The 15,319-nt window shown below is 37.3% G+C and overlaps 1 protein-coding gene across 1 annotated transcript in view; it reads left to right on the forward strand.

The window, feature by feature from the left end:
- Positions 1–15,319, forward strand: part of LOC132795278 (high affinity cGMP-specific 3',5'-cyclic phosphodiesterase 9A) — a 141,311-nt gene that overhangs the window by 19,959 nt on the left and 106,033 nt on the right. The gene's annotated exons all lie outside the window — the stretch shown is intronic.

A 15,319-nucleotide genomic window follows, 5' to 3' on the forward strand; every position in this document is an offset into this window, starting at 1 on the left:
CTTGTCTTAAATTGTAGAATAAAGATGGCTGCATAACATTTTTCAAAGCAGTTGCGAAAAAGTGCATTATGTATTGCCCATAAAGAAATTAATTCAACTTTTATATAAATAGTGCACAAGTCAAAAAATTTGTTGTCTGAATTGCGAAATCTGTGTGAGCCATAAAAGTAAATAGAATAAAGTAAAAGACGATAAAATAAATATGAAAAAGTTTTGCTTTATTTCTATAAAATCGAAATAGTTTTCTGATGACAGCAGAGTAGTAATCAATCGGGGCTTGAATGCATGATTGTTTATCCTTTATCTTTATTGCTGTTTATTCTGCACGTGTCACAAAGGAAACCGCAACTGGCTCTTCGGGCTCTTTTGTTTTCGAGCATATTTACACTATTGTTTGTCATGTCCTTCAATCTCGGCCCGCCCTTGAAGTTTACACCTGATTTGTGTGCAGCAATTTCGATTGACAAATACTTTGTTTTGAGCACTGAACGACATTGCGTATACGCAATTTGTTTGCCGCATGCCATTTGAATAGAGAGAGAGAAAGAGAGGTTGTGAATTGCAACCTCAGACAAACAGAGCAATGCAGCAAAAGGGGTAAACAATGCCACCGGGAGACGGTGGTGGGCGGTTGTGGTACTATATATGTGTGTGGGCGTGGCCCGTAAGTCAGCATCACGAGTGGCAACGCAGGACAAAAGCAAAGCAGAGCAGAGCAAAAGCAGTGCAAAGTGCAAAGTGAAGTAAACAAACAAACAAAAACCACAAAAACCATACTCTCGCTCTCTATGCTTTGACTTTTGTTGAGATAACTGTGTGTGTGTGTGTGTGTTGTGTCCTGTGTGTAGGGTTTGCGGCCAGCTGAGGCAGCTGCTCCTCTTCCTTTTTGCTTTAATAACTGTTGCTACGCAATTGCAGCGACAAGTTAATAATAAGCATAACGCAAAATGCAAAACGAATGAATTTCACGTCCTTTCTGAAAACGTCGATGTGTTGTCCTTTTGTGATGCATCCTCACTTTGTACTCTCACTTTGTGCGCTCTCCTGTCCGTAATTGGAGACACACAAATTTATTGAATTTTCCAACAAATGCCACTGAAATCTTTTGAAGCGTAACAAGCAATAACGTCATTGTGTTCGCAAATTTAATTAGTTTTGATTACAACTTCGAATGCAGCCAAATTTGCTCGTCTTTCATGGATGAAGTCGTTGAAGAACCTTTGAAATTCTATTTCATTTTGATAGTTCCTGAGCAGTGTTAAGAGATTACTCTGCATTGATTTGAGATTTATGTCGAAGAGAGAGAACGCATTGTTGGAAAAGTGCTTTGTAAAGTGCTTAAAACATTTAATTACTATTTCAGAATTTGAGCTTTCTCTTTAGAACTCATAAAGTGTAATTGAAGAGTTTAGTTTAGTGTTAGAAAATTGGTTTAGTTGTTAGGAATTATGAAATAATACAATTTTAATTGTATGTATATATTAAACGCATAAAATTCAATCATTCATTCAGGTTAACTCAAATGTTATTTTTATTATTATTTTATTTAATACATAATTCATATTAAATATGAAATTAAAGTGTCTTAGCGTTAGAATGCAGCGCAGCATTATAATGCCGCTAATTATTAATTAGAAACTAATCTGATTTGTAATTAGCAGCTGTTGTTGATCAAATTTACCAATTTAATGTGCCACAAAAAAAGTAGAGAAAGAGATGCGAATGGAAAATAAAATAAAATTCATATCTGTGCGCATATATTGTCTGGTTAATTGCGCGGCTTTGCTTGCCACTTTAAATACATATTTATATGAAAATTAAAACACACTCACACACACACACAGCTGTGTGTGTGCGTGTTGACAATATAAGTTAATTGAGTTATGTTATCAAAGGTATTTGCTGCTGTTGCGGCTTTCAGCAGCAACTTTTTGTCAACGCATCACAAACATGAATTCAAGGTGGCCCCGAGTTTGTGTGTGTGTGTGTGCGTTCGTATGTGTGTGTATGTGAGGTAGGGTATTTCGGTTTCGAGTCGTTAGTTGGCCATTTGTTTTTTAGTTTTCTAGCTTTGCTCATTTTGGACATTGCTTTGACATGGGTAAACATTTGGCCTAAACATTTTCCGAGTTTAAAGTTCATTGCATTGTGCTCACTCTCTCTTTCGCTCTTCCTCTCTCTTCCTCTCTCTCTTTCGCTTTCTGTCTGTGTAAATATGTGCTGGACTAGCCCTTAATCCATGCATTATTCACCTGCCCTGTCGTAGCCTGGCCTTGTTTTTAGCTGCCCCACTGAATCACTGCCAACACAAAACAGAAATGACTAGAGAAACTACAGAGAAAGCACTAACAAAAAAACTAAAAAATGAATTGAAAACGTAGAGCAGCACTTTCATTTCCATGCCTAAATGCTTTCACTATTTCCCTTTTGCTCATATCTTACACCGCCTTCGTCTTCAACCACGCCTCTTGCTTCTCGCTTCTCGAGTCTCGTTCTCTTTCTCGTCCTTGTCGCAGCGCCTGTTCAACTTTAGCTATTCAGGCAAAACATTCATTCAAACACTCAAATGTAATGCATTTTTAAAATTTGCATGTGCTTCAGCCAGGCTACAATGGTAGCTGTTAGTGTTTAACTAGTTAGTTAGTGCCCAGGTGCTCTCAGCTGCTCTCTCTCTCTTACCTCTCACCTCTCACATCCCACTCCCTCCCTTTCTCTCGCTTTCTCTTCCTCCTTACAACTTGATGTTCTTCGGCTTGATGATGACTGCTTTGCTTTGCTTGGCTTTGGCTTTGCCTGCTCGAGCTGCGTTTGCTGTTCCAGGCGCAAAAACACGCGAATTGACTTCATCAAACGCTCGCAAGCTGCTCAAAATTGGTTCGCTTCACTGTCGCACAGTGGTGCCTAGTTTTGTTCGTCAGCTCTTAAAGTACATTTTTTAAGGTTGCACAATTCTAGAAGAATATACAAAACAATCACAAGTGCTCAATCACAATTTAAAAATCAAAGCACTTTTTGACTTGACTTATTAATCCAACTTAAACTATAAATCATCAAAAGTCTAGAATCAGTGAAGTGTTTTTTACGTCGATTTTTTCACAACTTTAGACAGTATTTTAATGTTGTTTTTGACCCACAAATTATTATTCTCAACATTCATTTTACAGTAGAATTATTGAATATATCCGACATATGTATGTATCTCTGGATTTGACAGTCTCTATGTTGTTCTGTTCTCTGTTGTTACGACATGGATACAATCAAGCTGTTTGATTAATTGTGTTGTCATTCAAAAATGCGTATACGTAATTTGCTAAACCATATTTGTCCATTTAAATGTATCTCTTCAAAATTACGTATACGTAATGTGGCCATTTTATGTGGTTGCAAAATGTGACACTGCTAAAAAATTTCCTCTACGCTCTAAATCATCTTTAAAGTCTGTGTAAATGTGCTGCGCCTAAATATTACGTATACGTCATGTGGTTAATAATCTTTAGAGGCAGCATATTTGTCTGTCTGATTACGTATACGTAATTTGGTAAATCATTTTTGTCTCTTTCAATGTGTTGCTCTCAAATATTACGTAAACGTAATCTGCTGAATTATTTTGGCCTGTTTTAAGATGTCTCTTAAAATGTATACGAAATATATTGAAATAAGCTTTATAGACAGCATCTCTGCTTGTTTAAATGTGTTACTATTAAATATTACGTATACGTAATGTTGTAAATTTTCTTTGGTTTTGCTTTTTCCCTATGGTTGGTTAGGAAAAAAAAAGTTCTTTAAAGATAAGTTCGATGCACGCCAGATAAACGCAGATTAATTGTCGTTGGTCAATTGGTTGTTTGGCAATTTTGGTGACACTGTGCGGTTGAAGGTATTGCTGCCACTGCCATCAGCGATTGCATTCGCTACGACTAGGCAAGAGCAAAAACTACAACTACAATAACGAGTAGCAAGCAGCAAGCAGCAAGCAGCAAGCAGCAAGCAGCAAGTAACAGCAACAATAACAGCAACAATAACAAGCAACACGGTAAACAGCAACAACATTGCACTTTGACTTTAACGCTGTTGCATTTTACTAGGTCAAAAGCAACGTCACCGCCCGCAAAGGTTGTGCATGGCCTGAGACCGAGTGAGAAGGAGTGCCCAAGCGAAAGAGCGGGAGAGAGAGAGAGTGTAAAAGAGCTAACATATGTGTGTGTGTGTGTGTGTGTGTGTGTGTGTGTGAGTGTATTTGTCTGCGTGTGTGGTGTCAAACATAAATATGGTGTAAAGGTGAAACTGTTGCTGCTCCTTGCTGACTTCTGGGCATAAATCGGTGCTTGTGTGTGCAACTGTGTGTGTCGCTGTGTTAGTGTGTGTGTGTGTGTGTTGTAGTATTGCGCGCTAAATTTCACACACACACACACACTCGCATACATAAGCGAGCGCGGCCAAATAGCAAACTATTTCTAATTGGAGGTCGTTCTGCTTGTGTTGTCTTCGCTGCTCTGCCTTTTGCCCAACTTGTTGTTGTTGTTGTTATCGTTTTTAACGTTGTTGTCGTTGCTGTTGTTGGCAGTTTGCTGCTTATGTTGCGGAGCGCCATCATTTTTCTTATGATATGCACGCAAGGACGAAGGACGAAGCCAGTTGCTAGTAGCAGGCAAAATGTTTGCAAGCTTTTCGTAAATAATGCAATGAGCCAATGCCAACGCAGCCAGCAGAACTTTGGCTAACCAAAAAAACGCAGTGAGAATTCAAAAATCAAATGCTCTCATGGGAGTTTGTCACAATTGCGAGCAGCTGATGATTGAGGCGGGGAAGGGGAAAAGAAAAGAATAACACTTGTTTTAGCATGCTGCATATGGTTTGTGTCTCCTTAGAGTTGCGTAAATTTTGAACGCTTGGGTCCTTGTGTCATCAACGCAATAAGCTGCAAGCCCTGCGGATGCCAACTGCTTAGTTGGTTGGACAGTTTCTTATCAGTTGAATGAAGTAGATGGAATTTATGCGTTTATCGATAAGATTAATTGAAATGAATACTGCATTTGGATTGAATTTATGCGCTGATAGATACGGGTTTGAATTATTGTATGTTATTTATTTTATATAAAATAATGAGAATACTCACTTTGCATTGTCATCAATAAATTAAAATAATTATACGTATTTAGTTGTAATTATTCTATACCAAAATGAATTTGCGATCGCTATAAAAACACGAATTGCGTATGTTGCATTGATAGTTTAGTTAGTAAGTCAGCTTGGTTATCGATCGAGTTATACAATTATTACTGCGGTTCCATTTTCAAGTATAAATATTTGTAATTACATTTATTCATAGTAATTTAAAAAAAGTAAAGCTAAATATTAAAAGTCAATATTTGAATGTCGTTTTTGAATTTCAGTTTTATTTCATTTCATTACATCGTTTGCGTATTATGTAATAGTATGAAAAAAAAATGTAAAGAACAACTTTCACATATTTAAATGTGCATTCACTGCATAACAAATAAATTGAATAATAATAAAATACACAAAATTTAATTCTATAATTTTCGTTTTACAAATTTATTAAAATGAAGAAGGCAAGTTTTACGGAACTAAATCAAATGCAGTTTACTTGCTAAATAACAAATCACCTTTAACAATTTGATCCATCAGAGTTTTGCAGAGTATGTAAATGGTTGCGTCTTACACGAAGTTTTCAGCTTGTTCTTAACTTGTTTGCGTTTCGCATTTATCTTTGGCCACTCTTTGGAAACTCGTTGCAAGCTGGCGACCATGAGCGCTTTTCATTGTCAATGCTGTCGCTGACTGCCGCGCTCCGGCTTTCCATTTATCCTCTTTGCCATTGAGGAGATTGAGAGATGGTGACGCAGATGGAGATGGAGATGGAGATGCTGCCCACATTCGGGTGGGATTCGATAGGTCGCTTAGTATCTGGTTTAGGCACGTGCGGCATGCCACAAATGATTGACATGGCAGTTTCTGCGGCGAATGGATGTTGGACTGTTCTGGCTTTCAATTGCAACTTAGTTAGTTGTTTAGTTTGTATTTTGCTTAATTTTCCCAATGGCCTTTACCTTGTTGCTTGGTGGCTTGTGTTTGTGTTGTTGCTCTTTGTTGTTTTCATTCTGTTTTTGTTGAGTTTTCGTTCAATGTTTGTGTTTGTGTTTGTGTATGTGTGGTGGCCTGTCCGGTCATTTAATTGAATCGTGAATGCACTCATGTAAAATTCAATAATTTCCACCTACTAACTCAATTAAATTGCCATTTAAGTTGTACGTTATGTGGGCGGAGACAGAGGCGGGGGCGGCGGTGAAAGGAAATGATGTGAGGTGTTTATCCATCAGCAGCAGCAACAGCAATACCAACACTTTGCAGCATCGTCTTTATCTTTATCAGGCGACTTGGCTCAAAAGAATCTTCTTGATTTTCGTCAAGACCGAAAAGGTCACTTGACATCGCATCTGCAGCTCACACAAAAATTAAGCAAAATCAATTTGATGCTGACATTCTGCACATTTGACTTAAGGTCACAAGTTCACGGCTTTGCTAAAATAACACACATCAATGCATTTGAAGTTTCATTATCAAATGTCTGACAATTAGCTAAGCAACCGAGCTAAGTGTTTACTTAACTGAGCACCGAAAGACAGGTGAATTTATATTAAATTAAATAAACAATGCAATCCACACAAATGGATTCTCATAATTGACAGCGAATAATTGCTAAAGTGGTATTTTAAGCAAAGAAAATTTGAGGAAAGAACAGAAATATAAGTATAGAGAAATAAAATAATAGAAGAATAGAACTAAAATTATAGAAGAGTAAAAGTATAAAAGAATGGAAGTATGAAAGAATAAATGTATAGAAAAATAAAAGCATTGAAATATTGAAGAATAATAAGTATACAAGCATTGAGGACTGTAGGTATATAAGAAAATAAGTATAGAAGTGTAGAAGAATAGAATACTAAAATAAAAGAGGAATAAAAGTATAGAAGAATTAAAGTATAGAAAAATAGAAGTGATGAGGAATAGACGTATAGAACTTTAAAGGTATATCATACTAATAGAAATTAAAACAAGAAAGCTACAGTCGATATATCGAAATATACCGAATATACTGCAAAAATACTTAAAATATACCAATTGGTATATTTGGTATATCGATATAGTACTGCATTCAAAATATACCATAGACGGCACAATATACCAGATTGTCAGCCAAACCAACTAAGACCCCTAGTAAGTAGGCATTTTTGCACATACAAAATTATTTCTTTAACAAGTAAGAAAGTTACAGTCGAGTGTGCTCGACTGTGAGATACCCGCTACCTATTTTTAATAAAGGACAGACGGACATGGCTATATTGTCTCGGCTGTTGACGCTGATCAAGAATATATATACTTTATAGGGTCGGAGATGCCTCCTTCTACCTGTTACAAACATTTCCTGACGGCACAAAGTTATAATACCTTTCTACCCTATGGGTAGCGGGTAACGTCGCCAATTTTTATCTGATCGCAACCAAATGTTCAGGAATCATAACTACTATAGTTATTATTGTATATACCAATTCGCAACTAGCTTGAAAACTACGCTTGTTATTCGATTTTTGAAACAAACTTGATCTGCGTGCAAGCATAACAAATACTGTCGAAAAAAAAATTATAGCTCTAACTCTTATAGTCTCTGAGATCCAGTGTTTCAAACGGACAGACACAGACGGACAGACGGACATGGCTATATCGTCTCGGCTGTTGACGCTGATCAAGAATATATATACTTTATAGGGTCGGAGATGCCTCGTTCTACCTGTTACATATATTTCCTGCCGGCACAATGTTATAATACCCTTCTACTCTATGGTCTAAAAAAATGTCATGCAACTTTACTACATATTAACTACATATGTATATTTCCTCATTTGTACTTAATAATGCCTTAATATATTTATTTAAAGCCTTTGATTGGTATTATTATAATACAGATACAGATAACATATTATTTATTATTTAGAAAATTATTGAGAAACAAATGTGGGAAGAAAACCCTACATTTACTACATTTACTTTATTACTTTACTTTCAGTACATTGAAATACTTAGTATTTAGTACGCTGCACTTTTAGAATAACAAATGAATATCTCCGGATATATATCTGGTACTTCATACAGATAACAGATAAATAAAGCTCGCATTGCGATGCGGATGTGAAAAGCAGCGTGCGGAAATGTGCGATGATGATTGATTGATCGATTGATTGAATTATGGACAGTGCTGAGCAGCTGCATTTACTAGAGAGCTTCGCTAAGCTGCTGCTGCTGCTGTTGTTGTTGTTGTTGTTGTTGTTGTTTATGCTCTTGTTAGTGGCAGATAGCAGAGATAGTAGACTGTTGATGCCGCCTTGTGGCAAACGCAACAACATCGCTATAAACGGGCGAACGGAGTGTGATTATGGCTGGCCAAATAGGTGTTGTAGCGAGTGCGATTGCTATTGCGATTGTGAGTGCGAGTGCGATTGCTGTTGGCTGTTGGCGTCGCATTTGGTCAAGAAATGCCACCTTGCCCTTGTAAATGTGATCCACTTGATGGCAGCGAGCGATGGCATCCTCATTAATCACGACGCCCAATCGCTCAAAGTGCTTCGACAATGCTGCCGCTGCTGCTGCTTGTGGCAACATTCGTGCTGTTGCTGCTGCAAATTGCATTCAACAGTGGCGCATATAATTGCAGCTTGCTGCGCTGCTGCTGCTGCTGCTACTGTCTGTGGCATTAATATTTGAACTTGCGTCGTGCTACTGCGAATTTATGGTATGCCAGACAATGGCAATTACCTCACCATCGTTGAGCGGACATTTGATGCTGTCGCTGAAATTGTCACATAATGTCGCAAGCACACTTGCACCTGCGGCAACTTGGCGCAAAACGTTGCAACGTTGCCTCGTGCTATTATGATTATCGCAATGAATTTATGTTGCTAATACAACTGACGAGAGTAGAGATCACTGCGCGATAGCAAACTAATGATCTTGCAAGATTTCTTCAGCAGCAGCTGCTTAAGTTTCTATACTTTTAAGTTTAGAAAACTTCGATGGGAAAACTTCTACAATGTTAACCAATGACAGAAAATACTCTCATCAACATGGCAAGGCGTTCAGGCAGCATTGAAGTGCTGCATTGAAGTTGCTTAATTAACTCCTCATAGGCATGAAGAGCTTTGAGCGAATTCTGGCTGTTGAGCACATTGTAGCTCCCTGGTAATTTTAGATCATCGCGAGTCGAGAAATTATTCGTAAAGTTGTCCTTGGGACAATGTAATGCCTTGCAGCTGCTCTTAAGTTTGCCTCAGCAATACTTCATCTTTTTCTAAAAGAAAATAATATTTACCTCGTTACCACGCATAAGTCAAATGTACTGCAGCAATAGAAACTACTTTTATACTGTTTTTATGTTTTATGATTAGCTTAAATATAAAAAAAAACAGTCAAGTTAATAAAATGAAGACAATGAATAACTCAATAAATAAAATTCCTAAAGACTGAGAAAAGCAAATATAAATAAATTAAATTAAAAGTAAGAAAACTGTGTGAATGAAATAAAATAAAAATAGGAAAAATGTGTGAGTGAAATAAAATGAAATAATGAGTAACTTTAACTCTCCAGTTATTCACATTTAATGCTGTCAAAATACTAAAGAGTTGTGTTGGTTAATTTTCTAGGAAGCATTTTTTGTTTTTGTTTTTTTGTGGAACTGGAGTATTAGCCGCAACCCTTGACCTGGGCTGAGAACAGCCAGCAGCTGTGTTCGGTTGATGCAAAAATTCCCTTAGATCTGTTTGCTTTCTAAGAAGTCGAACTGGGTAACCATTATCTTAATTAGGAGTAGGGACAATCGCATGTTGCTTGGGCTGTGTAACTGGGTTTGTTTATTTTGGCCAGTTGATTCCATATTTCGTTTGTTGTGCCATATCATTTGTCATATCATAGTGATAACTTTATGTGTGTGCGTGTGTGTTTGTGTGTTGAAAAGTAGACATGATAAAATGGCCGCTTAGGCGCTGTCAGCAGCACAAAATGCAAATACCAAACACAGATACACACACACACACATACACACACACACGCATACGCACACACAGAGGCAACTAAAGCTACACTTTATGGTATATGCTTGAAAGATTATATTGTGGAGTGTGTGTGTGTTGGAATGTGTGCCTGACAAATGAGACACTGACGAGCAACAATGTTGACATGTAGATGTCTTTAGACAAGTATATTTCTTTACAGCCAGTTATTCTCTTTATTCTCCCCCATCGAAGATGATGATGTAGACGATGATAGATAGCATCAATCAATTGTAAATAGCTGACAAAGGACACAACGACGAGGTGAATTAAGCGATTAATGTTAAATCAACATCGACAACCAATTGCTGTTAATATTAATGTTGTCCTAATTGAGCTCGCTTCGCGATTTGATTGAAGCTTTGACACAAGTTTTGTGTCCAATAATTTAAATGAATTCATATTTACACAGCTGACACTCGGTAATTATTGTCCAATATTATCAAATGTGTTGCCCGTATGCCATTTTGACGTTTGACAACACTGGCTGGCTGATTGATTGATTGATTCATGCGTATAATCGACGCAAATCTGATTACTTGAGTTAACTCTAATTGCAATCATTTCATTTGATTGATCTTTGACAACGCGGTCCTTGGTTATGATGCTATCAGTTAAGCATTTCACATCACTGATTTGATTGATTGATATAAGTTTATAATTTATTTATGTGAATGATTTTAATTACTGTTTTGCAAAAATTGTAAATGAATGTGATTGATTTATCACACTCACTTTGAAAGATAAGAAGAATTTTTAGTCAAGTGTAATTTGATTGCATTGCCGATAAGCGGCTTAGTCCTCTTCACATATTATTGATGTCTTAGTTTGTCTCTGATTGACAACTTGACACACGATAATCGCAGCAATTTCCATGACCAAGTGAGAAAGCAGATTACTTACTGTTTAGTATGCCGATGCAGCATCAATCAGATGTTCCAATTGACGCAGACATGGCTCATTCAATTACAGGCTAAAGTTGCCACTTTTAGTTGTCAGTTTTCTCCTATTTTTTTGTTTTGTTTTTGAGTTTTGTAACTTGATACTGGGGACTGACTTGATAACGCCTTTGATTAAGTGACTGCCAAGCAAGACACTTATTGATGGCACACTAGCCATTTATCTATTTGTTGTTGTGCTTGCTTTATTTTAGTAATCGAGATATGTTTAACTGATTGATGATTGACGAAATCATTTGCCCAGATCAATAACGAGTAATTCCCCCAATTGATTGAAGTTAATCGATAATAGCTTTTAATATTTTGTTTGGTAAATTTGTATTAAATTATGAGCCACTTCTTCTTATCCACAGTTTGGCAAAGCGAAACAGTAAATAAACGCTGCCAAGTCCTTAAGCTATTTACTGCTTGACCCCTTTTTCGGAACCTGAATTGGATATACACGAGAATGTATCTTGAAGTTCGCCGCTCGCTTTCAATGTATCCAGTGTAGGCAGCTTTGCTTCGAGTACTTCTGTGGAAGCCCGAAAAACAACTTTTTTTTAAGACCAGTTGTGCTGCCGCCGCCTTTCGTTTTATTGACATTGGAAGCAGCAGCTCAAATATTTAGATAAGCCGAAAGGTGTCGCTGGCAGAGAGACGAGTATATCCTGTAGATACACACAAATACACACACACAGATACAGACACAGAGAAATTAGGATGGGTCGTGTTGCAACCGCTGGCTGTTACCTGCTGCCTGCCGCTGTCATGTAAACGGTTTCATAATCCAAACGAAACGCTTGAAGATGTAACTAGACCGCGATTTTTCATGACAGCGCCCAAGCCCAAGCCCAAAAATGAAACAAGTACGAAAGCTACAGTCAAGTGTGCTCGACTGTGAGATATCCGCTACTAATTCTGAATAAAACCAAAGCAATGCGGTATTATTTTTGAAATATACCAAATACCTAAAAATACTAAAATATGCCATAGGTTATATTTTGTATATTGCTATATTATTAGTGGAAAATATACCATTGTGTGCAACAACATTGAGGTATTATTCTTAAAATACCAAATACTAAAGAATACAAATTATACCAAATCATATATTTGGTATATAGATACATAGATACATTATTATTATTATTCTTCAAATATACCAAATAATGATTTGTTATACCGAATGATTCTAAAATATACCACTGTCTGTTTTTGGTTGATCGTTATATTATTAGGTGCAAAAAATACCATTGAATACCATAACATTATGGTGGTATATACCAAATCAACACACTGAGAAATAATAAATGAAATAACCATAGGCTATATTTAGTATATCGAATATTATAACGTATTAAATATATCAGATTGCAGCTGTACCTCTTATAGTCTATGAGATACCGTGTTTCACACACACATATGGACATGGCTATAACGGGTCGAAAATGTCTCCTTCAGCCTATTGCATACATTTCCTGTAGTCACAATGTTATGATACCCTTCTACTCTGTGGGTAGCGGGTATAAAAAACTCCAGCCCAAGCCCAAGTCCAACTTCAGCTGCTGTTCGCCACGCACATAGTTGTCAGTTATTTTATTTTGTATTTTCATTTTTTTTTTGTGTGTTTGGTAGGGAAACGGCCCTGGAAAGGATTTGCCTGTCATCTTTAGCCAAATGCCATTTGACATTTATGTTGGTCCCGTAGCCTCGCTGTGATTTGCTTTTTTGTCACATTAAATCTTGTTTATGATGTTTAAGCACTTTATTTTCGCTCGATTAAATTGCCATAATGACAGGCTGAGAATTTTCATTATATTTCGCTTGGCTTTTTTCTTCGTTTCTCGTTTCTCGTTGTTTTTGGTTTTTCATCTTTTCTTGCGCTGCTTTTACCTTTCGAGGAGTTTGACAACAAACAAACAGACAGCGGAAAAAAGAGACAGCAGCGAAACAGAGAGAAATGGACGGCGAAAAGAGCAACGAAAAACGGGCTAAAACAGCTGGTTGCTGCATTAACTTCAATTGACTGTAATGAGCATCAAGTGGGCAGGACAACGGGTCGTCTCTTGCTCTTTCTCTCTCTCTCTGTCACTCTTTCGCTCTACGCTTTGCTCTTTGTCAGTCTGTGTCTGTGGGCATCATCAACATCAACATCGTTATCGTCATCCTCATCGTCATTCGCTGGCATCCAACCGATTTGGGTAACAGCTTCTGGCATGCGGCACAATGCTCCATTTGCTGCAACTCGTCCATAAAATTTAAGTGTGCATTTTGTCGCTCGCCTTTTGGCCAGCATTTCAAATGTGTTTGATCTTCGTTGTCGTTGTCGTTGTTGTCTTTGCCGTTGTTGTTGTTGTTGGTGTTGTCGACGCTGCCAAAATGTATTGGCATGTTTTAATTAAACGAAATTGCTTGTATCCATTGATGGCCTAATACGACGAGTGACTGTTTCTCTCACATCCCCTTGCCCCTGTTTCCTCGCTTCTGTGTCCCCTGTACTAATTCCAAACAATTTTGTCTCCACTTGCCGGGGATAATTTAACCAAGTGTGAAGCCATCGTTTTGTCTGCCTCCTTGTATTCTCATCTACAATATACGAGTATGTATGTATCTCACCAAATTGCTAAGATATTGACACTTTTGTTGACCAGGCAATGTTTCAATTATTACACGTACTTGCTGTTGCCCATCTTTGGTAATTAAAAGCATGCTAAAGAGACTTAAGCGCCTTATCACAGCATTAAGATATTAGATGCAACAATTTATTTCACTGCAAACTGAACAGTATTTAAAACTTGTTTATTTGCCAGTTGCTTTTTCTAGGAATTATGAATTTAATTGTAATAATTCACACAATATTTCTGAAATGTTTATGCTTTTACGCTACTTTAATTATTGCTATAATGAACAAATATATTTATGTGCTGTCAAATTATGATATTGAAGTTCTGTTAATAAAGATGGCTGACACAAAATTTGAATCTTAAAATAATATATTTTTAATCCTAGAATGCAAATTTAGCATTCATATCTTGATTTAAGATTTTTTCGACTTAAAATTCTTATTTTAAGATTGATGTTTGGTAAGGTTGAAAAAATCTTAAATCAAGATTTACAATCTACTTTTCAATCTCGATTTTTTTCTCTCTGTGCAGTTAATCTCTTAATTGAGTAAGCTAACATGAAGTTCACTCTGTTTATTTGATATTTTGTTTCACTAACTTGACTTAATGGATAACGGTTTGGAAGTCGTGTAAGTAGTAATGCTAATGGCTGTATTTATGTCTTTGCTCGCTAGCTAATCATACGAAAACAAGGTAAACCATCATGGGCCATAATTCGTGCCATGCTTTTTGGCTAGCAACTGGCATAAGTAAGTACGAACGTGAATTGCTTGCTTAGTTTGCCATTTGTCGTTTGTCGTTTGTTGTTCGTCGTTCGCTGTTTGCTGTTCGTTGTCGTTCTGCCACACTAACTGAACCATTCAAAAGTTACAAAAATCAACAAAAGCCACAGCACACACCACAGCACACACTAGCTGTAATTTATGCAGACACAACAACACACGACACACTCTTGCCTTTTTGGCAGGCTGCTGCTGCTGCTGTAGCTGGGAAGGAGCGTTGTGGGTGATGATAAGATAAACTCAAACTAAGGCCTCGTCCTTCCTGTAAAGTGTACAATACGACAGCAGAAGCAGCGTGTATTGTGTGCCTTACTTTCTCTCACTCTCTCTCTCTGTGTCGCTTGCTCGGTCTCTGCCTATCGCACTTATTGTTGCTTGTTGTAATGCCATAACAATCAACTGAAATTACGCTAAATGACATGCTCATTACGGCTACTTGCCCGGAATTTAGAGAGCGACAAAGACAGAAAGAGAGAGTGTGAGACGGGAGGGAAGGGAGTAGGGAAGTCTCACAAGCCACAACAAAGCAAAAGTTATTGCCTACTTATGAGCGCCTCTCTGATGATCGACTCGACCTAAGCTCGCGCCCATTTATTATTTAAATAATCACATACAAATAAGCGCTTCAAAAGCGCTTTACAACACTTTAACACACGCACACACACACACACACACACACACTGGCACATTATTATGATTATTTGCATATAAAAAGTGTTCATTGTGTTGTGAGCACAGAGATGACGATGACAATACGCATTGTTGTTGCTTGTTGTTGGCATTCTGATACCCTGTAATTGACAAAATTTAGTAAGCAGGAATTTAATCAAATGAACCGGGTTTATAGCTA

Source organism: Drosophila nasuta, chromosome X, assembly GCF_023558535.2.
Source record: "Drosophila nasuta strain 15112-1781.00 chromosome X, ASM2355853v1, whole genome shotgun sequence".
NCBI lineage: Eukaryota > Metazoa > Arthropoda > Insecta > Diptera > Drosophilidae > Drosophila > Drosophila nasuta.